The sequence below is a fragment of the Dromiciops gliroides genome, chromosome 1, assembly GCF_019393635.1.
Source record: "Dromiciops gliroides isolate mDroGli1 chromosome 1, mDroGli1.pri, whole genome shotgun sequence".
Classification (NCBI taxonomy): Eukaryota; Metazoa; Chordata; class Mammalia; order Microbiotheria; family Microbiotheriidae; genus Dromiciops; species Dromiciops gliroides.
The window spans coordinates 638,821,667-638,843,827 of record NC_057861.1 but is presented as its reverse complement, the minus strand read 5'-3'; the positions used below and the strand labels follow the sequence as shown (position 1 = coordinate 638,843,827).

The following is a 22,161-nucleotide window of genomic DNA, read 5'->3' as shown; positions in this document are numbered from 1 at the left end:
TCCTATCTTTGTTTTTCCCTGCCACAATTCCTTCCCAGCAATCAGTAGACTAAATACAGCTGTGAACTAGCTCACCTTTTTCCCCACCCCCCAACCCCAACCTCCATTTCGCAAGTTCCCTACCTTAATGGCCCACTTCCCCTAAATGGTAAAAAGCAGCCCCACTGCTATTCCTTCTCAAAATTGGTTTCTGGTTGTATTGCTTCTTCTACTAGAAGAAGGAAAAGGTCTAAAGCTGAGAGCTTTCATATATCCTTTTTTTTTTCTTTGAGTAAAGGGATTGACTAGGCCTGGGAGGCAGTTTCAGTGAGGAAACTCAGTAATATGCCCCATCACAGCTGTGACTGGTTAGCTATAACCTTGATTTGCCTTATGCTCACTGATGTCAGACTTCCATATATTTTGAGAGTAAATAAGCTCCATCTGTAGTGCATGAGGAGCATGGAAGCTATATATGTTTTTAAATGCAAAGTTCGGATGAAATTTCTGTCATATGTCAGGGGAACAGAAAAAAAAATTGGTAATCGTTCATCTTAGTTCCCTTAACATGAGAAAGAATGTAATTGTCAGACCCAGTCAGATCCATAGTAATGCAATTAAACACTGTAGGATGATTTGAGAGTAGGTATGACCACCCCATTTGATGTCAACATCCAAAGAATAGGAACTAATTTAGTACAAAAATAGTTTTTAAAAACATATTAAAATCTCTTGCATTACTTTATTCATAAGGATTATGCAAGACAATTTTTGAAAAGTCTCTGATATTTGGAAGACATTATACAGTATAATGATATCAATTTGGTATTCTTTACAATTTGATAGTACTGTATCTATTTTTGTGCTTTTAGTAATGTATGCAGTGTTGAAAGCATTGCATAAAATAAAAATGTGAAATTGTAGTCCACATTTATTTTGTTTTTTTATAACAAATGGAATTTGAGCAAGTGATTTCCTGCAGAATGCTAACTTTTTAGTCATTTCAAAACAAATTTAGAAATAAATGTTCTTTATCTTTTGAAAGGTTGTTGGGGGGTTTTTGGCCCATAAACTATCTGGTTGAATGAAGCACATAATAAGTAATTTTGGTGAGATAGATCTGAGGCAGCAGGACAAGGATAAAAGCGTAACTCTGGGTGTAACTTTAATAGCATCTCTCACATGATATCATTAAATATATATGTCAGTTGATGAAAAAGGATTCAGTGTAATAGATCATTGTCAATGGGTCATTGTCCTTTGCTTTGAAAATAATTGCCCCAGCTTTGTTTTCACATTGCCTTTCAATTAATTTCTAAGTTTCATTTTAATATTTATGGACTTCTAGCAGCCCATTTTTCTGTGATGACACCTTAATCTAATTAGTGTTGTCTCTTAAGTAAAAAAAAAAAGAATACTCCACTGAATGTGTGATTTCATCAAATTGGGGGTTCCCTGCAATAATGTATTTCTTAGTCTATATATGTTTGTTTAGCCTATGTGAGTTGTCTATGTCTTCCCAAAGTTTTGGCTCAAGGTCCACCCAACATTCTGTAGTCTTTTCAGATTTTATCCCAATACATGAGGCCCCAGCTGAGCACTCTGGTCATCCTTCACTCTTAGCATAAGACCAACTTGTCTTCTCTTTCACTCATATGGTGCTTTGATGACATCCTTTATTTCAAATCTTTAGCCTTTCTCAATTATACACTGTAGCTTGTTCAAACCCACTATGCACCTTTCCATGGCCCTCTCTGAGACATCATCTTAGTCCTTAAGGAGGAGTGATGTTTTAGTTTTCAATGACATAACTGCAACACAACAAAATGTTGGTAGTGAAAAGAGGGGCACTTAAGTGATGTAGTAAATAGAGTGCCAAGCCTAGAGTCAGGAAGACTCATCTTCTGGAGTTCAACTCTGGCCTTAGACACTTATTAGCTGTGTGACCCTGTTTTCTACAGTTTCCTCATCTATAAAATAAGCTGAAGAAGGAAATTGCAAACCATTCCAATATCTTTGCCAAGGAAACCCAAGAAGGGGTCATGAAGAGTTGGACGTGACTGAAACATCTGAACAACAACAAATTGAAAAGATGGATTTTGGCTGTCATGGACAGCTTGGGATCAGTAAATATATAATTTCATGAAAGCAATCAGCCCGTTTTTCCTCCTTTTCAAGTCTGGGGCAAGCTCAGTGTCCATCTGTATTGTTTCTCATTTATACATATGATTGGACAAGCTCTATAGGAGTATTAAAATGGCTGTTGAAATCTGGACAATAGATGTTCTTCAAGAACCATTTGGTCTTTCCTGTGTGAATGGAAAGGGCGAACCCCTTTGAGTGATTACACATCTCTTCCAGGACACTCTACAGTGCCATGGGGCTTGATGCAATCAGTGCAATGTCCTCTGCCAACAGAAACATCTGCAGGATCTTGCCATCCACTGGGAGTCCTTCCTTATGCTTGTCTCTATGCTGAATCTCCTCTATCCCAGAGGCAAATGCCTTTGGCAAGCCTACAATCTGTGTGTGTGTGTGTGTGTGTGTGTGTGTGTGTATGCATGCGTGTACACACACGTCACTTTGCTGTAAAAGAACTGCTGCAAAGTAACATTTTATTCTGCCAAGTCGAATGCTTTTTTGAAATCCACAAAAAAAATCATCACAATATAATCTTAAATTCTATACTTCCTTTAACCAGTCCAAAATTGGTAAAGATGTGGTTTGTGGTTGAACATCATTTGGAAAAGCCTGTTTATTCCCCGCTAATATTTTTATCAAAGATGCTTTGACATCATGTATAGATGTCTCATAAAGATTTTGTATAGATAGAACAATAGGCATATAGGTTAATAGTTTATGTTTTATCAGTCACCTTTTGGGGGAAGAAGTAAAGTCAAAGTTTTTCCACAACACTGATATATTTTCCTCTTTTTTAGATATCTCTTTTTTTGTGGGGAAATGTATGTTAAGTGACTTGCACAGCTATTTAAGTGTCAAGTGTCTGAGGCCAGATTTGAACTCAGTTCCTCCTGAATCCAGGGTCAGTGCTTTATCCACTGCTCCACCTAGCTGCCCCTTTTAGATATCTCTTGATTTAATTCCTCATTGCTCTCAAAATTGTATCACTTCTATTATGATCCCTTATCTTTATACTTCAGCATAGCTGCTTTTCCCATTTTTGTCCACCTTATTCAGATAGGCATTGGTTAATTCAGTTTTGATTAAATGAGGCATTCATAGGTCATTCAACCATTAACAAAAAGGTTTACTTAGTTATACCATAGAAAGAAGAAGATTTAACAAAGATACTCCCAACACTTAATTTAAATAGACTGGCCCTTAGCTTGTGTAGTTACTCTACCCCTTCCCCCTTCTCTGCATGTGGAAATGCATTTCACCATCCGGATAGGGTATAATGATAATTCATGCTTATTTTGGGACAGTTGCCAAGTTGAAAACTCCTTGACTCTAATTGTGGGACTTTTATGCACTTGAGTCGTCAGGAAGCTCTGTTAGTGTCTGACCATGGCCAGAAGCTACCAGAAATCTGCATTAAGGGGGGTTGCAAGTTGAGGCTTGGCTCTCAGGCCAAGGAATTCTCAGGGACAGATTTGTGGTATTTCTGTAAGAGACTAGCCAAACCCATGTTTTTTGAGGGATTGGAGAGATCTTGATAGACAGCGTTACTATTACTCTCTCTATGCATTTCTAGGACTATGATATTAGGGTCCATGTGTGGTTTTAACTTTAGTAGCATCTCTTTCTTAAAAGAGATAATATTGTTCCTAGTCAGTCATTACCCTTCTTTTATGAAGGATAAAACTCATTCTGCTATTTCATTGATTTGTTTTTCCAAGTAGAACTTCTCCAAGTAGGATAGTGTGCTATCCTATGTAGTATCAACTACTTCCTTCCTTATGGTTTCATTTAAGTCAAGATCATCAAGATTAATATTCCATTTCTTCAATAATATGTCTACTTCTAGAATACTGGATAAACATCTCATTTTTCTCATACTAATATTTAAAGCAAAGTTTTTTGATGTTCTAAAAATTGATCTTAGGACGATGTATCCCATTTTTTATCACTTTGCCACCATCATTACAGGAGTGGAAGGGGGCTACACAGGATTGAAGGACATTTTTTTTTCATAGTTTGCCAAGGTCATAAAAATGTAATCATCAAATGACCAATATTATTGTTTTTCTTTTCTCCATGAATAGTTAGGCAGGCCTTTGGAAAACAATGGCAGACTGTTGCTGAGACCACACTTGAAGATCTGTTAGAGTTAGCAATCCATTGGCATACCCTTTGAGAACCCCAGGTCACAGTAAAGTCCCAGAGTTGAACTTTGGTAGAGGTAGTTTGGGGAGATTATTGTCACATACAGAATGAGCCTTCCCTTTTTAACAAAGAAAAATAGTTAAGAAAAAACAAACAAAATATTCTCATCATTATTCTTCTTCCTTAGTTTCCTACCTCTCTACTTAAAAGAAGGGGCTGCATTTCCTTGTCTTTTCTCAAGGGCCAAACATGGTAAATTTTAATTGCTCAGCATTCAATTTGATTTTAGAGTTCTATTCATTTACAGTATCATTGTGTGTATATTGTTCTCCTAGTTTTTCTTAAGTTATATCAGTCCAGACAAGTCTTCTCATGTTTCTCTCAATTAACTCATATTCCTCATTTCTTAAAGCCCAATAGTAGTACGTTAAATTAATATACCACTATTCATTCAGCGATTTCTCCAACTGTTAGGCACCTTCTTCCTTCTTTCTCTTTCTTTTTCTTTCCTTCCTTCCTTCCTTCCTACTCCCCTTTCCCCCTGCTGCTTGGGATATTTTGTACATATGAAGCCTAGATTTCTGTATTTGGTTTAGTGACCAAATTCTCTTATAGAATGGTTGGACCAATTTAAAGCTTCCTAGACATGTTATTATTGTACCTTTCTCACAGAATCCTCCAACATCAACTATTTACATTTCTTTTTGCCATTTTTACTAATTTGCTAGGTGTTAGGTAAAACATCAGAATTTTAATTTCTGTTTCTCTTATTGTCATTGATTTGAGGGAAAATAAATGCCTTTGGATGGTTTGATATTATTTTTGAATTTTTTTTATCTTTTGCTTGCTAATCCAATGAGAAATGACTCTTGGTCATTTATATGCACCTACACGCACACACATGTATACCGCACATACGAACACATGTATATATAGGCACATGTTGATATTTATATCATATATGTACAAGTCTATGTGTGTATATATTTGTGTATGCCTCGCACACACACATACTCAATGAAAGGATTTTTTTCTCAGTTGACATTTCATCTTTTTTTGTTCATGCAAAAACCTTTGTCATAACTTTTTTCTTTTTTCTTTTATGATCACTTTAATCCTTTTATTGTAGGGGGTAAAAATTCTTCCCTCAGCTATAGCTGTGAAAAGTACCTCCTTTTGTTTTCCCATTCTTAAATGACGTGACCTTTTATATTTAGGTCAAGTATCTAATTGGTGTTTATTGTGGTATTTGGTGAAAGTTGCTAGTCTAAAACAATTTTCTTTAAAACTCCTGCCTAGATTTGCCAGCAGTTTTCTTTTTTCTTTTCTTTTTTTTTTTAACCTGAAAGTTCTTCCCCTCTTCCCCTCTTTCCTCTACCCACCTTCACGGGAGTTTATTTTCTTGAATTTATGTATCATTGGGCTCCTGATCAACTTTTCTTTTTTCTTTTTTTTTTTTAAACTAGTACTAATTAGATTTAACTACCTGTAAATTAGTTTAGGTTATATCATTATTTTACTGGCATAGCTCAATCTTGAACAATGAATATACCTTAAACTATTTGTCATTTTATATTTCTGTAAAAAAATTGTAATTACATTTATATTAGTCTTATGTTTGTCTTGGGAGATTGATTCCCATATACTTAATGTATTTTGTAGGTATTTTAGATGTGATTAATCATTCTTTTATTTCCTCCTGGCTTTGGTAAGAAATGCTGATAGGTTTTTTGTGGATTTATTTTGTATATTACCATCTTATTGAAGCTATTAATTGCTTATTGCTTACTGGTTCATAAGTAAAAGATTGTGTTGTTTTAAGTATATTTGGTTTTGTATTCTCTTCGCCAATTTTTATGTATGGCATACATTTCTTTCTAATGTCCTATGTTTTATCACTAGTATTTAAAATCTAGAGCTATGTCAAATTATTACAGGCAAACTTTTATCTCATTATTGGAAAATCTAATATTTCTACATAGAAATAACACTACATTTTGAGTTAAATACACACTTTTCACATTTAAAAAGTTCCTTTTATGGCTATGTTTTTGTAGATTAGCAAAATTAGTGTTGCATTTTCTCAAAGGTATTTTATGCCCTTAAAATTATGATATTTGCTCTTTTCATTTTAATATGATTATGTAAATTGTTTTCCTAATGTTGAACCATCATTTCAACCCCAATTTCATCCAGTTTGATCATAGTGAATTTTTAAATTATATTGCCTTAGTCTTTTTTGGCAGGATTTTCAGTAAAAATTTTACATAAATATTCAGTGAAAAAATTAGACTCTTTCCTTTCTCTGTTTTATCCTTCCTAACTTAGGTATTAAAACCATGGTTGGCTTATAAAAGGACTTTTGTAGCATATTTTCTTTCTCATTTAATGAAAATGATTTTTTGAAGCATAGGTATTGTTTTCCTCTGGGTTAGCATTAGAGCAAGACAATTCTTTTACTCTTTAAATGATTCTTTATCTCACTCACCACTATGGCTGTTCCAAACCTCTTTTCTTCTCTCCTCTGGTTCCCACAGTATCCATTTCCCCATTCTCAGCAGAGGACCTTTACTGGAGTTATTAAGACCATTTGCTGATCTAAATTCTCCCCTTCTCTTCATCGCAAATCTACTTGGTTCCATCCCCCATTATTTCCTTCTTCATTCCAGTACCTGATGAAAAGATGTTCCTTCTACTCACCATCCTTTTTTTTTTTTTTTTGGCTTTCTCTCCCCCTCCCTCTGCCTCATTTTCTTATCTTCAGTCTCTTCACATCTACTTCTATTTCCCAAACACATATGAACACCTTCTTAAAGCAAACAAGTGTAAAGGCTAAAATTCTAGCTATACTGTATAAAATATCTAATGAGTGGTCACCAAAAAATTATAAGCTTTAGCAAGAGTTAAACTTTAAGCATTCATTAAGGAGAATAAGAATTTGGTTAAGAGAGAGAGAAAGGCCTAGATTCTTCTATCTATTAAAGGGAGAGCACATTTGTAGCTCCCTTCTCTACCAGAGTCCACATGAAAGAGAGAGAGTCAGAGCACCAGGCTCCCCCTTCTTCCTCCCACAAGCAAACATCACTTCCTGACACCAAATAAAAGACACATGGTCTTGCCCTCAGAGACCTTCACCTCATGGCGGAGCTTTTCTATAGTAAGTCTCCAGCAGGTGGCGTCATTCCAATTGTTACACAAGCAAACCTCACTAGAATCTGCTATCCCTATTAGTTGTCATCCTAGATCTCTTCCCTCTTTGGCAGACAAACAAGGAGAAAGTTATTTTCATTCTTCTCACTTTCTTCTCAATTCTCTGTGGTCTGACTTCTTACCTCATCACTCAACTGAAACTGCTTTCTCCAAAGTCACTTAATGATCTCTTGGTTGTCAAATCTAATGACCATTTCCCAGTCCTCATCCCTTCTGACCTTTATACAGTATTTGGCACTGCTGATCACCCTCTTGTCCTTGATATACTTTCTTCTCTGGGTTTCCATGGCATTTCATTCCCTTGGTTCTATTCCTACCTCTCATACCATTTCTTCACAATTTCTTTTGCTTAGCCATCATCCAATTCACCAAAGCTCTATCCTGTTGCCTCTTTTTTATCCCTACACTCTCAGTTGGTGATCTAAGTAGTTCTTTTTGGATCAATTCTTGTCTCTGCATATGACTTCCAAGTGTTTATATGCAGACCTAGTTTCTCACCCAAAACCCAATCATATATCCCAATTGTCTGTTAAACAGATTTGAACAACTGTCCTATAGACATCTTAAACTCAACATATTCAAAACAATACTCATTGTCTTTCTCCCTAAATTTTGTCTCTCTTCCAAATTTCACTATTACCAAGGACACCAACATCCTTACAGTTACCCAACTATGCAACATTGTTGTCATCATTGATTTCTCACCATCATCTCACATATCAAATCAGTTGCCAAATTCCATTGATTCCATGTCCATAACACCTAACATATGATCCTTTTCTCCACTCACACAGCTACCATCTTAGTTGAGGCCTTTATCAACTCTTACCTGGCAAATTGCAGTAACCTCCTATTTGGTCTCCCTGCCTCCAGTCTCTCTCTTCTCCACTCCTTCTTCCACACAATTAGTGAAGTGATTTTTGAAAAGTGCAAGTTTAACTATGTCACTCCCTTACTCAATAAACCTAGTGGCTCTGTATCATCTCTAGTAGTAAATGTAAATTCTTTTGTTTGGCATTCAAAGGTTTTCATATCCTAGGCTTTCTAGCCATATTGTGCATTATTACTCCTTTTCAGATATTTTAATTTCCTTCTTAAAATTTGTCCATTAAAAATTATTTCCCTTTATGCACTTTGTGTTCCAGGAAAACTGTTTTCCTTCCTTCCTGTTCCTCATCCACAGCCCTCCAACTCCATTCTCTATTCCTTTACATCACTCATCCCCCATCCTTGGCATACTCTCCCTCTTTACCTCCAACCTCCTAGAATTTTAATTTTGCTTCAAAACTCAGCTCAAGCACTCACTGTCAATTAAGGAAGAGCTTACCTGCCCCATCTTCTGCCATCCCCCAGGCACATAGTGCCTTCCCTTCCAAAGTTACCTTGTATTTCATTTATATATATATATATATATATGTATATATATATATATATATACATACATACATACACACACACACACACATATTCATGTGCATGTTGTCTTCCCCATTAGAATGTAAGGACCTTAAAGACAAGAACTGCTTCATTTTTATCTTTGTGTCACCAACATTTATCACAGGAACTGATACATAGTAGGCATTAATCAATGCTTATTGATTAATAATTGATATTTTTAGATATTTTATAGAATTCACTGATGAATCCTTCTGACCCATTGGTTCACTGGTTCCCACCCCCATCCCACATATGTACACAGTGGATAGTTTTTTGTTTTTTTGTTTTTTTTTTACTGAGACTACATGAAAATCTCTATGTTTTGTTTTGTGATTTGGGTATTTTTAAAGGCTAATTATTTCCTTAAAATTCTATTATTTGTTGTCATAAAACTATGTTCAATTTTAATTTAGTAATTTGATTTCTCTTTCTCTAGTCAAGATAGATATATGTTCATAAATTTGTTAATCTTTAAAAACATTGTTTTTAATTTTCATAATCTTTTTATTTCATTTTATCAATTTCTCCTTTAATGTTCAAGGTTTCTTTTGTGTTTCTTTTGGCTTTGTTGCCCACTTTCTAATTTTAAAAAATATTCCATAATCAATTAATTTTATCTTTTTTATATTTTATTAATATGTTTCCAAAGGTATAATTTTTTTCTCTGTGTGCTTTAGCTTAATCCCTACCATTTTTCTTTGTTGTCTCATTGCTGTCATTCTCTTTACATAGCTATTATTTCTGCAGTTTGGTCTTTGATTCCACCATTATTCTGGAGGTTGTTACGTGACTTTCATTTAAGTCTTTTGTTTCTGTTCTCTGTACTAGTACATTTTTATTGCATGTTTGTCCAAAATGTTTAATATTTATGGCTTTTATATTTATAATTTCTCTATGCTTTTAGCACATGGTCTATTTGTGTAATGTATCTTGTGATGTTGAGAAATATGTCTATTCTTTCATCTTCCCATTCAGAAATCACCCTAAGTCTTTCAAATCTAACTTCTCCACTGAGAAGGCAACATGGCATAGTTGATATTAAGCAAGCCTTGGAGTCAGGATGACCTGGGTTCAAGTACTACTTCTGACACATACTGGCTTTGTGACTCTGGGCAAGCCACTTAAACTCTCTGTGATCCAGGTAATTTTCTAATACATTAAGTTGCAGAACAGTTGCTGATCTGTATTAGCAAAGGGAGTTTCTTCACTGAGGAGCTCTCCACAATAATGAAATGATAGCTCAGGAATCCTCCATATATGAAATTCTATGTTTTCCAAGTCTGTTAAGTTCTGTAGTTCCCTTTTTGTTTAGAATTCTTTTAGACTCATCTAGTTATCAGAAAGGAAGAGTTGAGTGTTCTATATTTATTGTGTGACTTCACGTGTCTTTTTGCAGTTGGTTAGCTTTTCTTTAATGAATTTAGACACTATGCAATTTGGCACATTCATTTAACAATGGTATTGTTTTGTTCTATATAGTGCCTTTAAACTAGTTGCTTGTTTATTATTATTGGACTTGTCAATTATTATTTTTGCTCTGTTTGATAGAATTATTGCAACTTCTAATTTTTCTGGATCACATGACACATAGTAAAATTTTTCCAGCCTCTCAGTTTGTCTTCTATGTAGCTATTTTTAGATATGGTTCTTGCATGTGGGAAAAGTTTGCAGGTTTATTTTCTTATCCAATTTGCTATTTTCTTTCATTTTATTGAGGAGTTTAATCCACTAACATTTATTGTGGGGTTGCATTTTCCTCTATTTATTTCTTTTGTAATGATTTTCCTCCTTCCTATTTTAGGTGAGTACTTTGTCCCTCTGATTAGTTTTAAACAATAGATTTGCCTTATGATAGAAACATGTAATCATTTATTGCATTGCTTAGCATTTTCTTGTTATTTGTAGTTTACTTTTCTTATGATTCTTTTGTTCAGAGTGTTTAGGTGCCTAACTTGCTTACATAAGTTGTTTTGCAGAAATAACTCAAATGTGCCTAGATTTGGTTAAAGGTCCTTATTTTTCATTGATAGACTCAGCTTTACAGAATAAGTTATTATGAGGTACATCTCAGTTTTGTTAGTTTTCTGAAATATCATAGTTTCTGTGATTTCAGAGAGATGTGAATTAGTTTTGGACTATTCAAATTGAATTTCATAGCTAGACTTTTTTCTTGGATACTCACAAATTTTGATTGCCATTGTAATTCTAAAATTTAAACAGTATATGTTTTGGAGTTTCAAACTCAGGCTTTTTTCTCTCAATCTATTATGGATTCTGGGGCAGCTAGGTGGCGCAGTGGATAAAGTACCAGCCCTGGAATCAGGAGGACCTGAGTTCAAATCCAGTCTCAGACACTTGAAACTTACTAGCTGTGTGACCCTGGGCAAGTCACTTAACCCTCATTGCCCTACAAAAAAAAATTATGGATTCTATCAATTAATCAATACTTTGTATTTCCTTTTCAAAACTTCTGAACAATTTTCTTTCATTATTTCTTATAGTATGATAGGCTTTCTAATTCATCATGTTTGGTTTTTGTTGTTGTAGATTTTGGGGGAAATGAGGAGGGGTTGGAGGCTTATAGTTCTTAAATTATTTCTGCACAGCCTGTTCTCAAAGGCAATACTTTCAGTTGACATAGTATTCATGTGTTCTTTCAAAGTTGTTGCTTTTTTTGCTTCATTTCTGCCAAATTTTTGTCCCTTTCTGTATTTTTGAGTTCCAAGTCCACAGTTCTCTTTTTTTCAGAACTTCTACTCTCTCTTTTGGAGAAATGTACTATTATATGTTTTAAGTTGCTTTCTCTGTTGTTTCCAATTTATTTCTTCTTTGAGATTTCTTATTTCTGGCCTAAAATCCATAGTAGTTCTTCTTTTAATGTGTTATTCATCTTTTTAAACATTGTGAAATGTTTTCCTATTCTATTATCCCTGGGAAATCTAGAGAATTTATTATCTTGCTGTCATTGGGGATTTTATGACTCACTTTTTTTTTTAATAGTATCTTATTTTTTTCCAGTTACATGTGAAAATAAGTTTCCAACATTCATTTTTATAAAATTTTGAGTTTCACATTTTTTTTCTCCCTCCTCCCTTCCATCCCTCTTCCCAAGACAACAAGCAATCTAACTTAGGTTATATATGTGCAATCATGTAAACTCATTTCCACATTAGTCATGTTGAAAGAAGAAACAGAACAAAAGGGAAAAAAACAACAAAAAAAGTGAAAAAAGTTTCCTTTGATCTGCATTCAGACCCTGTAGCTCTTTCTCTGAATGGATTCACTTTCTTTTAATGCATTAAAATATGTGTATATATACATACATACATACACACATACGTACATATTCATTGGTCATGGTCCTTTCTGGAATGCTTGTTCATATTTCCATCTTTATGAGCCTCATTTTTCATTTATCTATTTGAGAGCTAGGTTTATTATAATGAACTCTTCTCTCATGACCTTTTTATGTGTCATTCTTTTTCTTCTTATTTTTTTCTCCTTGGCCCACAGAAGTCTCATGCATGTTTCTCTTTCCCAGTTCCCCCAGGCCTGGTGAGCTCAGCCTCTTTCAGTTGGGTGCCCCTGTGCCTAGATCTTTTAAAGAGGTTTTTTTTTTTTTTAACTGGGAGCCCCTATGTTGTATTGCTGATCAGAGGATTTCTCCATTCTGCTGTAGATAATTATGAGTAGTGCTAATTGGAAGGTTTGAATGTAAACTTCAATGATCTGTGTTGTCTTTGGAGTTAGTGCTCACTCTTTTACAACCTCTCTATGTCATGGTAGATATTCTTCATTACTTGCTATAACCAAAACCATTCATTACCCAATGATTGGAGTAGCATTATGATAATGAAGATATCCAAATTTAACTAGTTTGGTGCTTAGCAGAGAGTATGACAATTTGATATCAGACCTCATAGAATTTGTGTTTCAACTGGCAAAGCTTTCAAACTTTCTCTGTCAAAAGAAGGATGTAAAAAGATTGTACTTGTGTATATAAACTATGATGCACCCAAATTATTTAGGCAAGGTAAAGATTATATGTGTACATATACTCACATAATATTTTCTATGATTATGACCACCATTTTTGGTTGTTAGGAAGCAATGAAACAGTAACTAAATTTTTATATATTGTATACTTATCAATTAATATTAATCACCTTAAAATATTTATGGATACTAATTAAATTGAAAACATGAAAAGCATCATGTATCTTAAGGATAATTTAATTTACTAGTATTCCTTGCCATTGAACCAATAATTATATATGAGATAGAGATTTATCAACATATTTTTTGAAATGAGGAATTTACTCAAATCGCAAAGATCAAGTACATATATTTCTTATCACTTTATTTTTTAATTACATGTTAAATGCCAGTACCATAATTTGTTATCATGAATAACAGCTCTTTTACCAATAGACTTTTCAAATAAGGAATCATATAAATGACATACTCTGTCAAGGGATATTTGAAGAAAGCAAAATCTTAGGTAATCAAACGTAGAAATATTTATTATAATTATATTATTTTACTGAATTCCTTTGTTCCTTACTTCGCTCTTGAGTTACAGGTACTAAGACATGTTTTCTAAGAAATAAAAAAGTTAGCATTTTCTCCACATTTCCTATCATTAACTAAGAAATATATGTAAATAAATACCTTAATGATAAGAAGACTGACCTCAAGAGTTGAATTTGGAAAAGTAAAATTCTGAGTTTTGAGAGAAGCTTTTGGAATTGTATCTTATATACAACATGCCAACTTTTTCATGCATCTTGTTCTCAACAAAAAGATGGTGCTATTTTTCCAGGTTCTTCATTCATTCATTATTCAAGTTCATACTCCCACATTGAGGTGATCATGCGAACAATTATAGAAGGTTTTTTTACATGTGAATTTACGCACTATTGAGCATATTCTGTATTTGTTCCAAGGATAGAGAAATTCTACAAAGAACCTGACAAGATTCTATAAATCTAGTTAATATATAATTTGATGCTTACTGACTTCAATGCAAAGCTAAACACAGGGGAGGATGACAAAATGTTATGATGGAAAATATGGTTAAATTTGAACATAGCATCATAAATTTAGAGTTGGAAGGGACCATCAATACCTTGAAGAAACCATCAAATTCAACCCTTTTATTTTATGAATGAAGGATTTAAGGTAAGAAAGGTTAAGTTTCTTGTGCAGGATCACACAGCTAGCAAATGTCCGAGGCAGGATTTGAACTTAGATCTTTATGACTTCAGTTCTATCTACCATCTAACAGTATCCCCAATATAGCACTCTATCCAAATCACCTTGATGCCTCTATAAAGAAGCCAAATATTTATAGATTATTCAGAAACCCCATCTGAATAATTTCTTCCAGAAGCATGTCAGATGTTGCTAAAACCAAAAAATATCACAATAAATAAAACCGACAAAACTGTAATGAACAGAAAATAACCGATTACTGATATGGAAATCATCACATTCAACATTCTACATGCAGTAAGTTCACTGACTAGTTAAAGCATGGATGAAAATTAACATCTACTTAGGAGAAAGGATACAAAGTGAGAAGAAAACACTGTGGACACTGAAACTGCAAGGTGATTTATTCAAATGATCCTTTGCCTAAAAATGGGAAGTGGAAAAGAACAAAGATATTCTCCCAGATTAGCACTGTTCCTTGTATATACTTAACCAATGAAAGTAGTCATCACAACAAATGAGCAGGGAGAGTACAGAAACTACTTAGCCAGCTAATACTAGATCTTCTTGCTAAGCAGAGAGATGAGGCATTTTAAGGCAATATCATTTTGGAATATAAACTAATTCATAATACCCTACAATGTAGCATGCTAGAATATTATGAAGACTATTGTGTCGTAAAATAGCAAAAAGCAGTAGAAGCATAAATAAGTCTATAGAAATCTTGGAGCAACATTAGCCCCTATAATATTCTTGGGGCAACTGTCAAGAGAATAAAAATAGATACAAAATGGAAATGATTTTTCAGTATAACTATTGATATTCATTACTATTGACAATAGAACCGTGACACTTAGACCCTAATATCTCATTCATTGATGTGTTATAATTGTGACAGTGACAAGCACAGGCCTAGGAAATCCATACTGGAAATGAAACACTATTAAAAGCATTGAGGGGTTATTTTATGAGATATCTCAGAGAAGTGAATATACCAAAGGAATAAACATTTATGGATAAAATTACCCAAATATAATTGAAGGAGTATTATGAACTAGCAACCTATATTCCTAGTTTATCATTTTTCTAAAATATGATAACAATCTACATATGTGTGTGTATATAATATCTTTGGTCAAATTATGAAAAGGTGACAGGCACTTTTTTACAGCCAATTATTTATAGACCATATTTAGACAGTCCTACAAATGACTTGCAAACTCTTGAACATGGGTCACCCACAGAGCTATCCCTAAGGCTTGTGATCCTGAGAAAGCCTTTATCTTTGATTAAAATGATGTATTTTGGGATCAAGCTGTCTTAAAGATTGAAATCTCCCTTCCTCTGCATAGGGGGTTGAGGTTTAGGCATATTGTCCACAAACTTACCTCTTGATCTGAGTGGGCAGGTACATGTTTGCTTTTGTAAGAAATCCATCAGTGCCTTAGCTCCTGCTATCTCTTAGACTAGGAAAATGTTATTCCCAGGAACTTTTCTCTCAGACTGCCTAGGCAAGATAATGCAACTTCCATCTGCTTCTGCCTCAAGATAACCATTGACATGTTACTGCTTGTGTCATGAGAGCTAGGAGACAGAACATGCATCATCCTACTCTCTTGTATTTTAGTCTGTCTCTCAACAGGGAAAAGGTGAACAAGTCAAAAAAGCTGAGAATCATCATACATTCTTTTAGAGCAGGACAATGGGAAGGTCCTGTGATATGGGTCTATCATCATGAGTCCTAACGAGTATACCATTTCAGGGGTAGCCCCAGTCACTGGAAACCAATCAGGAGTTGACAGCTATATTCTTAATAAGTTGCCAATGTATGGGGCAGCTAGGTGGTGCAGTGGATAAAGCACTGGCTCTGGATTCAGGAGTTCCTGAGTTCAAATCCGGCCTCAGACACTTGACACTTACTAGCTGTGTGACTCTGGGCAAGTCACTTAACCCCTATTGCCCCACAAAAAAAAAAAAATTAAAAAAAAATAAGTTGCCAATGTGCATGCAGGGGAAGAGATATGCTTAGATTCATCAGAGACCTGATCAACTTTCCTAAATGTATATTCAGGATAGACATTGCAAGTGGAAAATGAATTGAACTCAGAATTGAATATAAGGAAGAGAAGCCTAATTTGCTTTTGAGAAAATAGATAGTCTAGCAATCCCAAACTGCTCCCCAGTGAAAAACCCTATCTTGCTCCCAAGTTGTGACTACTAGAAGGAAAGAAAGGACAGGGAAAGAGAAAAAGAATTTCTATAGCAGCAACTGTGTGCCAAGTGCTTAACAAATATTTTATCTGATATGATCTTCACAACTGTTGAGGAAGCTGAGGCAAACAGAAGTTAAGTAACTTGCCCAGGTCACACAAGTATTAGTGTCTACTGCCAAATTCAAACTCATGTCTTACTGACTCCAGGTCCCTGAGTCAAACAGAAGCTAAGTGACTTGCCCAGGTCACACAAGTATTAGTGTCTACTGCCAAATTCAAACTCATGTCTTGCTGACTCCAGGTCCCATGCTCTATCCACTGGGCCACTGTGTTACCTCTTGGAACACCAGAACATTTAAAATCAAATTAGTAGGTTCCCCAAAACCAATGGCAAAATGAACATTGGGTGGAAGTAATTATCTGGGAAATCTAAAAAAACTAGAGCAAATCTAAAAACAATGTGTCATGGGCTCCTTCTCAAAATGTTTTTAAATGTACAAAATAAACCAATTATATTGAAATGCAACTATCAATTTTTTTTTTAAATTCATTAACCCCAGGGGGCAGCTAGGTGGCACAGTGGATAAAGCATGGGCCTTGGATTCAGGAGGACCTGAGTTCAAATCTGGGTTCAGACACTTGATACTAGCTGTGTGACCCTGGGCAAGTTACTTAACCCTCACTGCCCTGCCCCCCCCAAAACCACAACTGTTCTCAGTTAAATTCATGGACCCCAGATTAAGCAGCTCTGACCTAGAAGGCCTCCATCATTTTGAAAAGTCCCTTTAAGGATGATGTATGGATGAACATGGACAAGAATCATATAAGATGCAAAGAAAATTGAGTTTTCATCTATACCAGGGGTCTGCAAAAACTATGGTTTGTAGGCCAAGTCTAGCCTGTTGCTTGTTTTTTTCTAGGACCAGTGAGCTAAGAATGATTTTTACACTTTTAAAAATAAGTCTTATATACATTGGTGTAGTTTTTATACCAATGGAGAGAATGTGTTCATCAATAAGATCACCAATCCACAGAGTACAAACATATTAAAGGGGCAATGAGGGTTAAATGACTTGCCCAGGGTCACACAGCTACTAAGTGTCAAGTGTCTGAGGCTGGATTTGAACTCAGGTCCTCCTGAATCCAGGGCCAGTGCTTTATTCACTGTGCCACCTAGCTGCCCCTGAAATATATAATTTAAAGAAATTTTTAGTGATATCCATGTCAGAATATATCCCTCCCCCTACTCCTCTGGGAACCAATCCTTGAAACAAAGAATAAATACTGCCCCACCCACCCCCAGCTCAGCCCAATCCCATTTCTCAAAATGAGGCAGTTCAACAAAACTAGCCCACCAGCCAAGTTTGATGTCTATGCACTGTTCCATACCCACAATCCTCTACCTCTGCTGAGAAGTGGAGAATTTTCTCACCTCCTGAGCCAAACATGGTCATTACCATTAGAAAGCATTCAATTTTGTGTTATTGTTCCTTCTATTAACATCATTGAGCTCCTGTATATTGTTTTCTTGGATATGCTTATTTCACTCTGTCAGTTCTGATGCCTTCCTTTATTCCTGAATTCTTCAAATTCATTGTTTCTTAAGGCATATGAATACCATTATATACCACAATTTGCTTAGCCATTCCCCAATCACTGAGCATCTACTTTGTTTTCTCTTCTCTGCTACCACAGACTGTGTGTTATTATGAATATTTGGCTGTATATTCTATTGTTTTTACTTGTAGGGACATTTTAGTCTCCCCCTCTTTTTTAAGCATAATTTCAAATTGCTTTACAGAATGATTATATCGATTCACAGTTCAAGCAACAAAATATTATTGTGCCTTTCCTTCTGCTGCCCTTTCAACATTGACTATTTCTCCACTGGACCAGGAGTCAGGAAGACCTGAGTTCAAATTCAGACCCTGACACCATAGCTCTGTGACTCTGAACAAGTCACTTAACCTCTATTTGCCTCCCTTTCTTCAACTCTAAATTAGAAATAATAATAGGACTCACCTTGCAGGGTTCTTATGAGGGTCAAATGAGATGTTTTTGGAGCACTTAGTTTGTAAAGCATAATTTGTAGCACAGTTCCTGACATATAGTAGGCACTACTTTATAAATGCTTGTTTCCCCTTCCCCTGTTTGCCATTTTGCTAGGTATGAGATGAAATCTCAAAGCACTTTTAATTTACATTTCTCTCATTTTTAGGGATTTGGGATATTCTTTTCTATGGTTGTTTATAGTTTGTAATTCTATTTGAAGATTGTTTGTTTATATTCTTTGACCACTTATTTATGGGGAAATAGTTCTCAATTTTATATGCTTGTGTTAGTTACCAATATATCTTTGTCATGGGGTGCAGAGCACCCCAGTATTTCTCTGGGGCACATCAAGGAATCTTCTCCTTGAGAAACTAAACCAGAGGACAGATACCCTAGAGAGATAAGTGGAACCACTTTGGACTGAGCTAGCTTTGGGACCTCCCACCCTCCATTCTGGTCTCCCTTACCCCTTGGAGATAAGTTTGGGTGTGGCTGTAGCCTTTGCCTCCTGAATAGTGATCCCTAGCCACCCCTCACTCAATTCCTCCAGTCACTGCCAGTGGGAGATGGTCCTCCCTCACTAAAGGAACTTTCCACAGGCAGATGCTCCACCCCCATCAGTCCTCTATAAAAGTACCTGCCATTCTCCTGCTTGAGGAGATTGGTACCTCTGAGCCACGTGCTTTGTGCCTATCTCGCCATGAGAAGTTCAAGGATTTCTGTCATGGTTTCCCTTCCCCGCCCCCTTCCCTCGCCCCTAAATAAACTACCACCTTATTTTAACTACTTTGGTGTGCAAGAGGGTGTAATTCTTTAAAAAGGAATTCCTAAGAACCCCAACCCCTAACCAAACCCTCTACCCCATTTCCCCCATTACATCTTGATGATCTTATCAGAAATAATTATGCAAAGATTTTTATCTTCAGTCTAAAGTTTCCCTTTTTATCTTAATTGCATTAATTTTGTTCCTACAAAAGCTTTCTAATTTCATGTAATGAGTTATCTATAAAATTGTATATTTGAAAGAACCCAAGTTTTTTAGCATCTACTTGAGAAAACCCTAATTCTGAAAGAAATACAAAATGATGGTCCACTCATGCTATCTATTACTGTTAGATTTAGTAATATTTTGTTTATAAGTTCTTAGGAAGTAATATAAATATTTTAAATTTTGACCATTTATCATTACAGATCCTTATTCCTGATAATAAGAATAAAATAATAATAGGTTACTGGTTAAATAAGGGGTATTAAAATCACATTTTGTCAAACATAATGAAATGTATCCTAATGACTTATTGAGGAGAGTTGGAGGGCATTTCTATTTTGTGCCAATCATCTTTAAAAGGGTAAGGGAAGTATCAGGCTAAGTGTCTATAGAGCAGATAAAACATCAATGGAAAGGAAATTTTGTAGAAATTTCTATATGTTCTCCAAGTTTCATATTTGATATATACTTTAATACTCTATTAGGAGAAATAACCTACAACATATTTTTGAAAGAATGCCCAAATCAATTAATCTCTATCTCTATCTCTGCCCCCCCCAAACCCTCATTCCCTCTCCATCCCTTCTTTCCTTCCACTGTCTCTTCTTCTCAAACAGAAATTAGTTAAGAAATACCAATTTAATACTTACATTCTGGAACCACTAGGATAATCCTAAAAAACACCTACCCTGACCTTTATGTTCATTGATTTTATTTAGCCCAAATTTAACAATAATCATATTGTTTCATTTACTGGCAGTTTTATTTAAGACCTGAAATAGAAAAATAAGAAATTAACATTAGAGATAATGCTAGTAACAATAAAAGTATCTTAAATTCAGATGTGCCTTTTTCAGGGAATGGAATATTTTATATATATATAATGTATATATGTATATGTATGTATATATGAGAATCTGGTTCTTTTATATATGTGCATATATATTTTATTATATAGGTGTAGATATTGTATGTGTGTATATTTACATATTATAGATGTGCATACATGTACATAATATGTATATACACACACATATAATATACACACATATAATACACTATATACACACATTATATGTTCTTTCAGAATGGAAAGAGCAGATGATGATGTGTTCATGTTCTAGCTTTGTCTCTTGTTAGCTCTTTGACCTTGGACAAATCACATATACTCTCTGAGTCTTATTTTTCTTATCTATAAAATAGGAATGATAATGTTAGGTAGAGTTGTTATAAAAAATAAATGGCCTAACATATATAGAGAGCTTTGTCACTATAAATCCCAACTTAAATATGAGCAATTATTATCATGATCCCACTCATAAAATTTAAGAGATATACTGCCTTATTTAATTAATTTTGAAGGTATATAAGTTAAATATTGGGCAGTGAGGTGGTGCAGTGGATAGAGTGCTGGCCACAAGTCAGAAACACCTGAGTGTGACCCTAGTCAAGTCCCTTAACCCTGTTTGCCTTTTTGCTCATCTGTAGAATGAGCTAGAGAAAGAACTGGCAGACCATTCCAGTACCTTTGCCAAGAAAACCCCAAAGGGAGTCACAAAGAGTTGAATGTGACTGAAAAAACTGAACAGCAATAAATTAAATATTATTTAGTGAGAAAACTCAGGGACTAACTTTGCTCATTTAATTGAACTACTGTAGCTACTTAATATTCAAAAGAGTTAGCTTCCATCTTTTTTGCATCATCTTTTGTGACCCATTAATCAATGGGTCACAATCAGAGAAATTGTATTTCTTTTTGTGGTTATTTTAAGCATGAGTGAGCCATTTGAGTTAATAAATATTATTTAAAAAATTTGAAGAGTTTGTTATTTTTGCCAGTCTATAGTAATAACAACAATAAAAAATAAAATAAATTGAACAAATTTCTGAGTCACATGGATTGGTTTGTGGAAACAGGGATTTATGATATCTGTGTATCACCAAATCACCAACGGGAAGTATAGGAAGCTGGTACTTATGGAGCCCAGAATTATTCTGATCAGTGTAGATTATGCAAAGTGGTAGAAAATGCCCAACCCATTAACATAAGATGTAAAAACTAAACAGCTACCAAACAACCTAGAGAGACATGATCTCTAAATACAGACCTTAAGATATACTGTAGAATTCAACCAGTAAGCTGTACTGGAACCAGACCTTTATCACAGACCAAACTATCACTCACAACTGGCTGGATTTTACACTGATCCAGAAAAACTAAAAAACAACCTTTTCAAATAGCTGTTTGCCACCATATCAACAACTGATCATCTTCTAACCTACATGAAACTGAAAGTTTTCAAAATGTGGAGACCTAGGAGAGAAGCACAATCATGTGGGATGAGGTACATAGCATTCCTGTCATTTTGTCTGCTACTAGAGTTATACTGAGGATGTTTTCATTGAGCCTGCTGGGGAGGGACTTATACCCTAATATTTTTATTCACCTGAAAAAACTCCCTACCTGTGCAAAAGTCTGCAGAATATTAAATTAAAAAAAAAAAGAATAGAAGGATATCATCTTATTCATTACTGTTTTTATCTTAACCCTATTGAAAAAAGATGAGTGAAATGATAATAGCTGTCTTAAAGAAGCACTTTGAAGTTAGCAAAGTGCTTTACATATGTTATGTCATTTGATACAATAACTTTATATGCTAGATCTTAGAGGTATTGCTTTACTTGTTTTACAGGTGAGAGGTTTGAGGCTTAGAGGTAGGGGTATTCTGGTAAATGTTTAACAACTGGTTCTCCAGAAAAGGGGGGGAAGTATATGCATGA

The 22,161-nt window shown here is 34.9% G+C and overlaps 1 protein-coding gene across 3 annotated transcripts in view; it reads left to right on the top strand.

Moving 5' to 3' along the window:
• RFX3 (regulatory factor X3) overlaps positions 1 to 22,161 on the top strand; it is a 327,432-nt gene that overhangs the window by 116,149 nt on the left and 189,122 nt on the right. Inside the window, exon 2 of one of the 3 annotated variants that reach the window (XM_043976080.1) lies at positions 9,889 to 10,054. The exons of the other annotated variants lie outside the window; for them this stretch is intronic. The gene's annotated coding sequence lies outside the window, so the exon portion shown is untranslated. The remainder of the gene's footprint in view (positions 1 to 9,888; positions 10,055 to 22,161) is intronic. 3 annotated transcript variants of the gene reach the window in all.